Here is a 15815-nt window from a genome sequence, read left to right as displayed (position 1 = left end):
GGTATACATGCAAATAAAATGCCTTAGTGGAAAAAAAAATTACCTTCCTTTTTGGTAATTCTTCTGTAGTTATTCTTTTAGAATAGTTAAAACTAAGGAACTTGGGGTGTCTGGGTGGCTCAGTCAGTTTAGTGTCTGACTTTTGGTTTTGGCTCAGGTCATGATCTCAAGGTCGTGGGACAAGCTCTGTGCTCAGGAGGGGGTCTGCTTGAGATTCTCTCCCTCTGCTGCTCCCCAGCACACATGCACACTCTCTCTCAAATTAATGAATAAATAAAGTCTTTTAAAAAAATTGTAAGGAAATTAAAAACACTTCAGTTCTTCATTGTTCAAGGAAAAATGAAAAATTTTACAATAATTTTACAAATTAAAGGTATAACAAGAGTCTTTTTCACGTCATTAATCCAAATAAAAAGCCTACTTAAAGTGACTGAGAAAAGTGCCCATGGTAAGCGGTGTTAAAATGAGAAGGAAATGCAACTATGATCTTTACTGAGCAAAACTGCTTGTTTGCTAAGAGTTCTTGAAGAACTCACTCAACTTTTCAGTACCTCAGCTTTCTCATCCGTAAAATTAATTTCCTGTTGCTGCATAACAAATTACCCCAAAACTTAGATGCAGTTTAGCTGGGTAGATTGGCTCAGGGTCCCTTGTGAGGTTGCAGTCAAGATGTCAGTGAAGGCTATGGTCACCTCAAGAGGAGCGCTCAGTTCTGCCCACCATGATCTTCTCCACAGGTGCTCCTGACACAGCAGCCGGCCCCAGAGCAAATGATCCACGAAAAATTAGGGAGAGCAGCCAAGATGATTGCCACCAGGCCTCTTATAACCCAACCTTGGAAGTGATATAACATCATTTCTGCCATGTGCTATTGGTCACACAGTCCACCTGGCACATGTGGGAGGAAAAGAGATACGGGTATGAATACCAAGAGGGAAGAAGTGGGGTCCATCTTGGATGCCGACCACTGGAGGTGCAAATTTCCTTCTTTGGGTCTTTTGTTTTGCCTCAAAAGCATAACAAAAGCTGAGTGGAGAATTGCTGAGTAACTGATGAGTATTCCAGATAGATGTTTGCATTAAAAGTAAAGATACCTGGTGAATTATACATTGCATTATGCTCCTGAAATCTTAGAGAAAGAGGCCATTGCATGGGAACAAACTTTCCTAGCCACTCAGTTATAAATCATACTTTGAGGAACCGTTTGGGGATGCAAGAATGAAAGACAAGAAGCAAAGCAATATACACTACTTGGACACATTTCATTTAGTCAAAAAATTAACTAAAAAGCAAAACTTTAAAAGAGCTCAGCTGAAGACTGGCATGTTTCCTTTTGAGGTGTCTCCTTTTGAGTGACCAGACACAGACAACCACACAGCTGCACAGGACCCAGAAGATAACCTATTCCTAGTCCAGCACCATGGCCTCTGAGGTTATTAAAGTTACATACTGACTCACAGCAGAGGCAAAAACAAACATGGCCTCCAAATTCCCAGTCCAGAGTTTATTTATTTTAACTTTATTTTTATTTTTAAAGATTTACTTATTTATTTGAGAGAGAGAGAGTGTGAGGGTGGGGGGCAGAGGGAGAGAGAAAAATCCTGAAGCAGACTCCCTGTTGATCTCAGAGCCTGTATACGGCCATACCACCCTGAACGCGCCCGATCTCGTCTGATCTCGGAAGCTAAGCAGGGTTGGGCCTGGTTAGTACTTGGATGGGAGATCTCAGAGCCTGACTCAGGGCTTCTCCCCAGGACCCTGAGATTATGACTTGAGCTAAAACCAAGAGTCAGACACTTTACCGACTGAGCCACCTAGGTGCCCGCCTCCAGCCGAGAGTTTAGGCACCGCTTATCAACAGGGCAAACTTGACCTATTTATTTAAATTCTGTTGCCTCAGTGTCCTCATCCACAAAATGGAGAGAGTATTAAAACCAACCTTGTTAAGGTTGTTCTGAGAAGGAAATTAGTTAAGGCATATAAGTTAATATTAAAAAGATGGTTTTTTATTATTAGTGTATTATTCACCATAGTAAATATAAAAACGGCAAACAGGGCTTTTATTTAGCAAAGAATAGTATGGCCTGGCTTATTTCTAAGCCTGGTGTCTAATCTTCTGTCAGGACAGCTGAGCAAGGACTTTAACTGGGTCAGTCACAGAATCTGGTGGCTTATGGAAAGGGTTAAGTTCGAGCCAGAAAAACAAACCCACATCAAGTCTCCAACCCAAAGGAGTCTAAGAGAATTATCAGTAGGCATCTTGGAACACAAGAAGGGAAGGGAAGGGAAGGGAAGGGAAGGGAAGGGAAGAGAAGAGAAGAGAAGAGAAGAGAAGAGAAGAGAAGAGAAGAGAAGAGAAGCAACAAATTCAAGTGGACAAGCAGGAGATAGGTGTGTATTCATTCCTGTGATGGGACAATAGTTTCTGGAATGACTTTTGCATATTCCTCATTCATGCTTTTGTGGGAAATCCAGGTTTTTAAATTTTATTTTATTTTAAAAGATTTTATTTATTTATTTGAGAGAGAGGGGGAGAGCATGTGTACATGGCGGGGTAGGGGCAAGAGGGAGTGAAAAGGAAAAGCAGACTCCCTGCTGAGCAGTGAACAGGACTAGGACTCTGAGCCAAGCCAGCCTGCTTAATGGCCACCCAGGAGCCCCAGGTTTTTAAATTTTAAAAAATTGTGTTATATTTATATTCTTTTCATTTTTACATAAATAAATTTATATGGCAATATACGGTTTTAATTTTGAGTAGTGATTTTAAAAAAGTAGTGATGATTTTTTTTTTTTAAAGTAGTGATTTTAATTCCAATTGTATGATGTTTTGGAAAAGGCAAAACTATGGAGATGATAAAACATTAGTGGATGTCAGGAGTCAGCATGATATTGTAATGGTGAATACATGTGATTAAACATTTGTCCAGACCCATGGAACATACACCAAGAGTGAATCCTAGCATAAACTATGAACTTTGGGTGATAATCATCTGTCGATGTAGGTTTGTTGATAGTAACAAATGTTACACTCTGGGCTGGGATGTGGATAGTGGGGTTGGCTGTGTTAGGGGCTGTGGGGTGGTGACAAGGCATATATGGAGATTCTCTACACTTTCATTTATTTACTTTAAGCAGGCTTCATGCCCAGTGCAGAGCCCAATACAGGGTTTGAGCTCACAACAAAGACCTGAGCTGAGATCGAAAGTTGGAAACTTAACCAACTGAACCGCTCAGGCACCCCTTCTCTGTACTTTCTGCCCAATTTTCTTTGTTCCAAAACTGCTCTTAAAAACTAAGGTCTTGGGGCACCTGGGTGGCTCAGAGGGTTAAAACTCTGCCTTCAGCTCAGGTCACCATCTCAAGGTCCTCGGATCAAGCCCTGCATTGGGCTCTCTGCATAGCTGGGAGACTGCTTCCCCCTCTCCCACAGCCCCGCCTGCCTCTCTGCCTGCTTGTGATCCCTGTCTGTCAAATAAATGAATAAAATCTTAAAAAAAAAAACCAAAAACCTAAGGTCTTTTTTTTTTATAGTATCAGTACAGCTTTATTCCAGACAGCGAATGCCCTTCTGCTTCACTAACAATACAGACCTTATAGACGTCTAATTATTTCGGAATTAACAAATAAGGATATAATCTACAAACTTAACATTTATCCTCTTCTAAAAGATTAATTATAATTTCTCATCTCACTTTCATCCTATTTTTCCGCAATCTGTCCCCCAGATTGTAAAAACAAAAACAATAACAATAACAAAATTGTGTCCGCCCGCGTCTCTCTCAAAAGTGTTATGCATGCTTCATGAAAAAAGGAGTTCAAGGATTACATTAGGTTATACTTTCCAATCTTTCTCTGAGCCCCACTGAACACATGAAACTGTGCTTTGTATTTTCAGTGAACTAAAGAACCTGTCTCAACTTCATTGTCTGCAGGACCTACTGAAGTTTTTAAAGCCTACTGAAGTTCTTGTTCTATTTTGCATTCTTTATGCATCGTATAAAACTACAGAGAAGTTCATTTAAATCTTCAAATTATTTCCAGTAGGATTACGACCATGTTTTCTTAAAATTTATTGAACACACAATTTCACTGTTTGTGCAAACATAATCATAGCGCAATACTTTTTCTTTCTTTCTTTTTTTTTTTTTTTTTTTGGTTAGGAACACTTTTTGTTTTCCTCCATTCACATTTCCTCATACGTTAAGGTCTTTTTTTTAAGAAATTTTTTTCTTTTTTATGATTTTATTATAATTTTTTTTCAAGAATACAAAATTAGGAAGAATAAATTGAATCCATTAGACCAGGCTTCAGTAATTATCAACACTTAGCCAATCTTGTTTAATCCATACTCCCACTCACTTCCCTTCACCCCCTCCCCTGGTTATTTTGAAACAAATCCCAGATATCAAACCATCTCATCAAGCCAAGTTAACTTCAAGGAGTTGAGACAGATTGAACCAAGCATATTAGGTACTCATTATAACAGAAGGTCTCAAAAGTCCTCACCATTTTCCTCATTATGCAATAATAGCTAAAAACGGAAATCTCAAAATAACTTCAATTTATATTGAGGCACCTAAGCTAATAATGTGAATTATTTTACTGTATCTTGCTTTTAGATTTTTTTTCCTCTTATGTCTAAACATTTTTGGATGGTTTTTCTCTAAATTCTCAGTATGCCCATCTTTTTCAACCTCCAAATTAAATTTTTTCCAAAATTTCTAAACAAAGTCTGTTTACAAAAATTGAAAAATATCATGACTACTGTACTAACAAAGTGAATAATTTACAAAAATTCTAAGGGAGAAAAAAATAGAACACTACAAAATAGTGTCTAAGTTGTCTTAGGACTCTTTAATCAGTTTTAAGGTGTAAGCAAAACCCGTGCTTTTATTACTATATTTTCTTGGCACCAGGATATCTCTTTATGAGTTCTCATTTACCACTCAAGTAAGCTATTATGAGGCACAACTTGGCCAACACTTGTGGAATGCTGAAGTCAGTGACCCGAGCTTCCTCAGGGATGAGCTAAGTAACTTCACATGCTATGTTTAGAACTGTTACAAAAATATCACCTGCTAACAAAGGGCAGGGCTGGGGATCTTCTTTTAGATAAATATTATTATAGGTCTTATTGCAATAAGGATCTCCGTTTACACATCTTATACTTAATACCGTGTTTATCACCACTACCTACCAAGACTCCACTGAAACTACAGGAAGGGAATTTAAAAAGATATAAAGCCAAAAGATAGCGGGAAGTAAAAGAAAAAAAGAAAATGGAAATGAGAAGAAAGCAGATGAAATGTCAACAAAATTTTGGAAACCGGGAAGTAAATAGATGAATAATAACTAAAGTAGCAGCCCAGAGAAAGCCGAAATTGAATTGTTACCAGGGAGAAAAGCCAATACAAAGTAAGGTATTTCTCATACAAGGCAACTCTGCCTATTATCGTGGCCACTTTAAAGACAAGGTAACACCACTCCTGCCTGCAGATGGGAAGTTGGGAGTAGGGTGAAAACTGGAGGATTTATTGAGGTGCTACATAAGGAGCAGATATAATTATAAGGAGTTCAAGATCCTCACCCACACCTGTGTAGCCTGGCTAGTACCATCCCCCACTCCGGCAGAAGACAGGTTGATTCTCTTTGAACCCTGGAGTCCCTGGACTTGGAAACCCTAGACACAAAGGAAAGCAGTGGGAAGGGACTGAACAGAAAGCAAGTATGGAAATCCACATCCTCAAAAGTGAGACTTCCAAATCTGCTCCCCTCCACCATCAACGTCCATACAGCTTCTAGAACATGAGAGGCAGACTTAAGTCCGTAGGCTGATGATTGAAGGATTTCTCTTTGGGGAAATCAATCAAATCAAGGGCAGGGAGGGGGAAAAGATATCGGTATTCAATACTTGATCATGCAGTAGTGAAGTCCATCGGTCAGCAAGGCCTACCATGCACAGGATTCCCAGCAGACTTTTAGGGGCTGTGTTGCTGGCTGCAGAGCTTCAGAGCCTGGCTCTCTGATAGACCCAGAGATTTGTTCAGCTGCCCAATAGTCTTCCACAAATTCTCTTCTGTTTAAGTCATCCAGAGGGAAATTCTGTCATTCACAACTAAGAATCACAACAAATACTGTACAATGGAAAATGGAATGGTACTCCGACATTAAAATTGTTAACGCTCCTTGTTATGTCCTCATATCCAGGGAGCTCCACGGTGTATTGTTAAACAAAAAAAAGAAAAGATGCAGAATGTGTAGTATTCAAAAATAAATAAAATAATATAAGAAGGACCCTTGGATCCACTGACTTGATGAAGTCTGTGAACCAACTTGATAGCGCTCCAAAATATCACCATATATTGGGAGTCAGATCGTCGTTGTGGCGAGAAGAAAACTTTAGCATAAAATAAACCTGTGTTCAAAGCATAGCTTTGCTGCTTACTAGCTATTAAGTCTTTGGCAAATCTTTTATCTGTACCCTCTCTGAAGCTCAGTTTAGGCACATTTAAACTAATGACAGTATCCAGTACTGGAATAGACCTTGGACTGCTTCAAAGCTATGTGCATAACTGCCAATTATACCTGGGCTGTGGGACCTTAGCATTATGAAAGAAGAAAATTGGCCCGCATTTTCCCCTCCATTTTCTCATCTCCAAGAAGTTCTGGAAAACACACAATAAAAGGGCACAACCAGTGAAAGGGGTAGGCGCGGGTGACCAGGGAAAGAAGGATTGAAGAGCTAGACTGTCCAGACTCGAGGTTGAGAGACTTAAAGCGCTACTTAGGATGCAGTGTAGTGTAATGGATACACTGGGAAACCAGCAAGGGTGGATGGGTCCCACGGACACCGCTGGGCACCCCAGGACCCAGCCACAGATGTGACGTGGGGATACCATGCCAGCTGCTTGAAGGTCCACTTCACAGAACGGGAAAATCAGGAGAAAAACTCCTGTGTAGTCCAGTCCTTAAGAGTTCTGCTTAGGAAAATGCTTATGATATACTACTAACTGAAGAAAAAATAGATTAAAATGCAGTGTATTCAGAGATACATATATTTGGATGTGCATGTGTGTATTTCCATAAATGACTAGACAGGAATACGTCAAAATATCAACAGTAATTTAAAGTTTAAAGCAAGGCCTCTGAAAAATCCAAATCCTGAGGAAAGAATAACCATTTGAAAGAGTAAGAGTTAATAAACCAACCAACCAAAACCCCATAAAATTCACTCCAGTTTGGGCAGGAAAAAAAAAATCAAAGTAATCATCCTAACAACAATGAGATAAATAACCCTTAGGCTATTAGTGTTCTTTTCATCTCATTATTCACAAGGCCGCTGATTTGTGGGCTTTGGTTCTTGGTTTAGATCTTTAAGATTGTTTCTGGGTGTGTCTGAAGAAGACAGCAGGGTAGGAGAAGTCCTATAATTCTTATTTTTGTTTCTCCCTCACACAGAAAGCTGATACTCTGGGTTCAGTCTTTCCCTTGTATTGCAAGGCTCAAGAGGAAGAACACAAGGAACACTTTTGCTGACAAATATGTTGGAAATGAGTTTGAAATTAGGCTGTCATTATCTGCTTTTAACTTCCTCTTGGAAAGAGATACTGTTCGTGCTTAAGGATTTTTCACAGCAGCAAATTACTTGCAGCACCATGAGCAGCCTGTGAAAACAGGAATAACATGTTTAAAGGGTAACACCCTACTAGCTATAATTAAAATAACACCTTTCTCAAGGGGCGCCTGGGTGGCTCAGTGGATTAGCCGCTGCCTTTGGCTCAGGTCGTGATCTCAGGGTCCTGGGATCGAGCCCTGCATTTGGCTCTCTGCTCTGCAGGGAGCCTGCTTCCTCCTCTCTCTCTGCCTGCCTCTCTGCCTACTTGTGATCTCTCTCTCTGTCAAATAAATAAATAAAATCTTTAAAAACAAAATAACACCTTTCTCTCTCTCTTTTTTTTTAAACCCGTCCAGCTGAGCCAATGGTATTCTGTAACTAGAATGCCTATGTAAAATTGCTAATTAGAATAGTACAAAGTCTTAAATACTAGAGTAAAGAGGAAGTATTTGTAGGACAAACCTGTGAGTTCTATAGTATCCTTCACTCAGTTTTACAGATGAGAAAACAGGCTTATGGAGATTAAATAGCTTGCCCAAAGCCACATGTTGGGAAGTAAAAGAGCCAGAATTACAAACCAGCTCAGTCTTCCTGGGAGATGCTCCTGACCATAGAATGACAGGGCCTTAACCAGAGCTGGGTCTTGGAAGCTATTGACCAAAAAGTAAAACAGCTAGTTATTTTACCAGCAAAATGTGTTTATTTGGGAACAGCAGAGGAATTGCAAGCAATTAAGGATATGCAAGCTTTCCCATAATTCATAGGCAAATCCAGGAAACAAAGGCCAGGACTGCTCTTTAATAGAGGAGAGGGTTGGTGGTGACAGCGAGGCTGTTATAAACATAGGTCCATAGAGTCCATTGGTCAGAACTGGGAGTTTGGCACATGAGGACTTTTCATTGGCTGAGCTGTGACTATCTCTCATTGGCTGAGCAGTTGCCAGACAAAGAGAAAATCTTCCTTCTGTTGCTGGGGTAGTAAGATTGCAAAGCATGTCTGTTTCTGTTGGAACTACAAAGGGCTACAGGGAGTGGAAGGATGTGAGCACTCCCCCTTTCTGGTCTCCCAACTCCATTTTATTTTATTTTGAAGATTTTATTTATGTATTTGACAGAGCAAGAGAGCACAAGGAGTTTCATCCTGCCATTGACACTTTCTGTGAATGTGACCCTGGTGAATTATTCAACCTTTCTTTACATATCCAGAAGGGTGATTTTACAGATCACCCCTCTGTAAAATGGGTGATGACTTTTTTTTTTTTTTTTAAAGAGATTTCATTTACTCATTTGACAGAGAGAGAGCACAAGCAGGGGGAACTGTAGGCAGAGGGAGAAGCAGGCTCCCCACTGACCAGGGAGACTGATGCAGGGCTCAATCCCAGGACCCGAGATCATGACCTGAGCCGAAGGCAGACGCTTCACCATTTGAGCCACTCAGGCACCCCATGGATGATGATTATTAAAGGACCTACTCAGAATGCTGTGAGAGTAGGATGACTGATGTGGAAAGCACTCAGAGCAGTGGATGGCACAAATGAAGATCAGCTGTCATTCTTCACAGCTGTATCCACAGCCAAGCTCGAAACAAATCCTTGTTGGCTGAATCAATGAGTGACAAAGAATTGATTCCTTTTTTCCCTCTTTTGGATTTGTTAACGGATACAAACTGTATGGCCATTCCATGGTGTTGACATACAATAGGTCCTCTTCACTCTCAATATGTATAAAGATATTAGATCTAATTTATGGACACTGAGGTTCACAGACACTAGGATACATAACACTGAGATATACACAGATACGTGAAGGGTGGGAGTATAAACACTGGGACACAGCCCCTGAGACACATAGACATTTGGATGTAGAGACACTGAGGAATAAGTCACTGGGACATTCAAGCACAGGGAAGCAAGGTGCACAGACAGAGACAAACGACCACTGGGACATACAGACACTGACACACATAGACATTGCAATGCGTAGGTAATGGAACACAGAAACGTTGAGGTTCTCAGAAACTGGGAGGTACAGACACCAGAAAACATACAGACCATGAGATATACAAACACTGGTTGCAGACACTTAAACCTACAAATTCTGTGACACATAAACACTAGGACATACAGACACAGGGATATAGTCTCTGAGGCACACAGAAACACTGAAACTCAGACACACTACACCATGCCGACACAGGGACATCCTTAGTGAAACATACAGACATTAAGATACTCTGACCCGGGTGCCTGGGTGGCTCAGTGGGTTAAAGCCTCTGCCTTCGGCTCAGGTCATGGTCCCAGGGTCCTGGGATCGAGCCCCACATCGGGCTCTCTGCTCCGCAGGGAGCCTGCTTCCTCCTCTCCTCTCTCTGCCTGCCTCTCTGCCTACTTGTGATCTCTGTCTGTCAAGTAAATAAATAAATAAATAAAAAGATACTCTTACCCAAACACACAGAAACTGGAGTACAGGCAATAGAGCACACAAAACACCAAAACACATAAACACACTGCAACATGCTTACGTTGGAACACAGTCACTGGAACACACAAACACTGGAACATACAGACATTGACACAGACGCTGGAACATACAGGCATTGGGACATACGGACAGGAGAACACATAGACACTGGAACTTACAGATGTGGGGATACAGACACTGGGACATACAGACTCTTTTCACAGATATCAAGACACACAGAAAAACACTAGGGCACAAAGACAAGGATAAAGACACCGAGGCACGCAGAAACACTGAACTGAGACACACAACCAACATGCTGGCATTGTGACACACAGACACTGGGGGCACACAGGTGCTAATGCGCTCACATACAGACATAAGGAGAAAATGAAATACAAAAGACATTGTGTTACAAAGACCCTAAGACACATAGACCTTAAGACACATAAACACTTGGATATACAGAGACTGGGTGAGTGATGGAGCCATTTCCTAAAACGGGGATACCTAGGAGAAGAAGGAGGCTTTAGTGGGGAGCCTACATTAGTTTAAGGTGTCTGTGGGCCTCCAGAAACATTTATTCGTTAGTTAATCTCACTTTTTTCTCCAAAAGTCTTGAGATTTCATGCGTAGATCTCTGTTACAATAATTTGGTTGCAAGTGGTGGAAAATCCAACTCAAACTATTTTAATAAAGGGGACTAAAAAAAAAAAAGATATTAGATCTAACAGAGGAGAAGAAGCCCAATTTAGGAAAACCACATATCAACATATATTCTATCCATCTCCTTTGCAATCGTGTTTGGTTCTAAGTAGATATCTCCAATGGTTTCATAGAGAAGAAAAGGGGCCTGAAGTTAGTGGAGTACTATGGGAAGTGAGAAAATGAATAACCTAGTAGACAATTAGGTTACCTCTAGCCTTCAAGCAGGTATTTAAAATTAAAGAGGAGAGGCTTTGGGAGGACTTTGAGTAGTCACTTACTTGGTTTAAATAAATTTGAAAATCACAGAATTGACACTAATTTTCAACTGGATAGATGTAGCCAGTGAATGCTCAAATTCAGTGTGAACCCAGATAGCCATGAGACACCCAGACTGAACTTACACCACAAATAAAATTCAGTTTAGCTACATGTCATGCTCCAGTCCCTGGGGAATGTGGGCGTCCTGTCTCCCTTTGTCCACAGTATCAGAGTACTCAGGAAGTGTGGTTTATAAATATCTCCAAGTGAATTCAAATGGAACAGAATCTCAGAGGCAACATTTTGTACCATTTCCCATTCTGTGCAATGACTTGCTGGGTTGAATTAATCTGAATTTTCAAGTGAGAAAAAAAGATGATCTGAACCCATAGTCTGGTATAGTTACCAGATAAAATACAGAATGCCTAGTTAAATTTCAATTTCAGATCCACAGTGAATATTGACTTTTAGTATAAGTATGTTTCAAATACTGCAGGGGACATACTTATACTAAAAAGAAACAGAAATTGTTGCCTATCTGAAATTCAAATCCAACTGGGCATCCTGCATTTTTATTTGCTAAATCTGGTGATCCTACTTTCTGCTCATAATAAACACATACTTTTTTATTTTAGCCACTACTCCTCTATCCATTCATGGGGGTGGGGGGAGAATACTAGCCTCAGAGGGAGTGGAAGATATTTAATATTTGTCTTGGCGTCAATCGAAAAGAAAAGAAATGGAGAAGGAGAAAAGAAAATAATACCTTCATGATTAACATTTGGTCACATTAGGGCGGTCAGCTATTTTCTTCTTGCAACTAAAATCTGTCCAACCAAGACTATTGAATCCTTCAGAAATATCAAGTTCTCTGTGGTGGCTGAGAAGGAGAAAAGGGACAAAAAGTGGCAGGAGACCACGATATGGACAAGACGTGATTTTCTCAGAGGCTGAGCCTGTAAGGTAGAGGCAGTGCAGGGCCGGAGGATAAGAGCCACCTGACAGAGTTTGAGGCTGTGGCTTTCAAAGTTTAGTTTCAAGGAATATATCTAACCACTAACATGGAATAATGGCTCATTTTCTCCTTGTAAGGGTTTTTTTTTTTTTTTTTTTTAATAAACTCTGGAATAGACTGGTGGAGTTCCAATCCCAACCCCACTATTTAACAACTGTGTAGTCTATTTATTTGGGAAAAGCAGGTCTGCTGAGTGTGTGGAGTAAGTATGTACAAGGCACATCCCTGAGCCTTGTACACAAGGAGGATTACACAATTGTATAGAAACTCTGGATTCTCTATTGTATCCTCCAAAGTAGAGCTTAAAGGGCCAGGATCCTTGGCTTCCCCTAATCTGGATTTGATTACCAGCTATGTGACTCTCAATAAATTATTTCACTATCATAAGTCAGTTTCCTCATCGATGAGGAGAGGGATAATGTAACAGTACATTGATCATATGGTTATTGAGAATTTTCACTGAAATAATGAATGTCATTTCTTAAAATTTTATTCTAATTCCAGTGTAGTTAATACACCATGTCCTATTCATTTCAGGTGTACAGTAGAGAGATTCAGCACTTCCGTGCCACTCCCTGTGCTTATCCCAAGTGCACTCTTTAATCCCCATCCCCTATTCAACCCAACCCCCACTGGTGACCATCAGTCTGTTCTCTACAGTTAAAGGTCTGTTTCTTGCCTTGTCTCTCTCTCTTCCTTATTTTCCTTTGCTGGTTTGCTTTTTTCTTAAATTCCACATATGAGTGAAATCATGTGGTATTTATTTTTCTCTGACTGGCTTATTTCTAATGTTGTATTTCTCATAACGCATGCCATTATTAAGTCTTTTTTTAAATATTTTATTTATTTGACAGAGAGAAATCACAAGTAGGCAGAGAGGCAGGCAGAGAGAGAGGAGGAAGCAGGCTCCCTGCGGAGCAGAGAGCCCGATGTGGGGCTCGATCCCAGGACCCTGGAATCATGACCTGAGCTGAAGGCAGAGGCTTTAACCCACTGAGCCACCCAGGCGCCCCATTATTAAGTCTTTATATGTGTTAGCTATTGTTGTTCTTGTAGAGTGTTTTTCTTTTTTGGCATCCACAATGGTTTAACATTCTGATTCTGCTCTTGCATCTTCATGCTCTGTTTGCTTGCTGCCCTCTGTCCGTATGCTTTCCTTTTCCCTGCCGAAGTCCATAAGCCTTTCATACACTTACCCAGTCTCTCCCCACTGACCCCCTCCTCCATGCTGGTAACTCCTATGTCTTTTACCATCAGTCCCCGTTCTCTCACTTACAGCACAGTCCCATCCAACTCCCATAACCTCAACGTTGTTACTTCAGAGTATTACTATCATCTCAAAACAAGCATGTCCAGATAAAGTTCCCAGCTCCCACCCTCTGCTAATTTTCACTGGGGCTGCCGAGGAAGTAGCAGCTTGTTTTGATTTCCCTGCCTTTGGCAAACACTGTCATTCTCCAGTGGTCTTCAAGGTAAAAACTTTGGAGTCACCTTTGACACGTCTATTTCTAACCTCCCTCATGTCCACTTGATCACCAAAGCATTGAGGCACCTAGCAAATACCAGGAAAAGAGAAATCAAACTACCTGGTAAAAAGAAAACAATCTCTAACCTAATTAGTTCCCGAAGGGCCCACCTCCGGATCCCATCACACTGGGGGCTGGACCTACAACATAGGAATTTGGAGGAAAACAGTCAGTCCATAACAATCTCCTATGTGGTTTATCAATAGGTATTCCCACTACTAAGAGTACGATTTCTCTTAATGTTCAACCTCCTCTCCAACACTTGGCATCTTCAAGGTTTTTGTTTGTTTTTACCTATCTAATAAGGTGCAAAATTGTATCTTATTCTGGTTTTAATTTGCATTTTTTGATTGCTTGTTAGGCTGAGCATATTTTTACATGTTTGTTAGACATTTTAATTTCTTCTTAAGTTAGATATCTTGTCATGTTTTCCTATTGAGTTGTTAATCTTTACTGTAATGATTTATAGGCAGTCTTTTTAAATTCTGCCTCCTAATTCTCTTCTGATTATATGTATTGAAATCATCTCCTAGTACATGGCTTAGGCTTTTACTTTTCTGTTACTATTATGCCATATTTTCATGATATACTTTTAAAATTTTAATTTATATGTAATAAATTAATAAATGTAATTTAAAAACAAAAAAAGGAAACTACCATCTTTACAAAGATACATCTGACAGGAAAACAAAATTAGTTATTATTTAAAAATCTATAACTCCACCCCCTCCCTCCTCCCCTCCCCCACTCCAGCCTCATGCACATATTCCCTCTGCCCTTCTCAGGAGGGTAGATATTGATTGGTAATAGGAGTATCTTTTGCTTGTCATTTTCAGGATAAAGGCTTTTGCACGTTTGGAATAGAAGGAATAGGAAGCACAATTGAGAGAGCTGAGATAAAGTTAAACTGTCCTTCATGAAAAGGATGAGAGATGGGGTAGATGATGCGGAGGAGGAGATGGGACAGCGGAAGTCTAAGGAGGCCTCTGCAGCAAAAATTAGCCGGAGATGAACTCTGAGAGAAAACAGAAGTTTTCTGAGAAGCTCTTCTGTTCAAGAGCGGAACCTGGATTGGATCCTGGCTGTGCCATTGTGATGGTTAGCTATGTGTGTCAGCTTGCCTGGGTGAAGGGATGCCTGATTTCCCAATAATTGGAAAACCTTATTTCTAGGTGTGTCTGTAAGGGTGTTCTCAGAATAGATCAGTATTTGAATCTACAGAGTAAAAACAACACTCGCCAATGGATAGACATCATCTAATCCTTTGCGGGCTGACAGAACAAAAAGGTGGCAGAAGGTGAATTCATGCTCTTGCTTGAACTAGGATATCCATCTATTCCTGCTCTTGGACATTGGTACCCTGGGTTCTTGGGCCTTCAGACTGGGGTGGGGATTTACACCTTTGGTCCCTGGCTCTTGGGCTTTTGGACTCAGATTGAAACTTACACCATTGGCTCCGCTGATTCTCAGGCTTTGGGGTTTGAACTGGAACTATACCACCTGCCATTCCTAGGCCTCTGGCTTTCAGACAGCAGGTACTGGGGTCTTTGGACTCCATAATCCCATGAGCCAATAATTAATAATAAATCTCTTTCTAGAGACAAATATCCTACTGGTTTTATTTATCTACTATTGAATGGTTTCTTTTCACAATCATATTTTCTGAGAACTCTTTTTTATTCTTTTTCCCCCTTTTCACAAAAGCTGTGATATAATGCTTTCTGAGAAATATATATATATATTTCTATATATTTCAGATATATTTGGTCTTCTTCCATATTTCTGAAGTCATAAAGGTGACATGGATGTCTTGTTACTAATGAAGGTGGTTTTTGGATTCCTCTGAAGGATGGGGGCTAGTTGCCAGGAGGATCAACCATGTGATTAGAAGTTTGAACCATTCAGCTTCACCCGCCCTGACCTGCAGGGAGGGGAGAGGAGATGGAGGTAGAATCAGCTGGTGGCCAATGACTTAGTCAATCTTGACTATGTCATGAAGCCTCCATAAAAACCTAGAAGGACTGGGTTCAGGGAGCTTCTCGGATGGTGAGCAGGTAGAGTTGCAGGGAGAGTGCCGTGCCTGAAGAGGGCACGAAAGTGCTGAACCCTTCTACCATACCATACCTTAGGTATCTCTTCATCCGGCTCTTGATCGGTACCCTTTACCATATCCTTTAGTAAACCAATAAACAGTAAGTGTTTCCCTGAGTTCTGTTAACCATTCTAGCAAATTG

Source organism: Meles meles, chromosome 2 (assembly GCF_922984935.1).
Source record: "Meles meles chromosome 2, mMelMel3.1 paternal haplotype, whole genome shotgun sequence".
In the NCBI taxonomy this organism is placed as follows: domain Eukaryota; kingdom Metazoa; phylum Chordata; class Mammalia; order Carnivora; family Mustelidae; genus Meles; species Meles meles.
The sequence above is the reverse complement of the archived record's forward strand: the minus strand, read 5'-3'. Positions refer to the sequence as shown.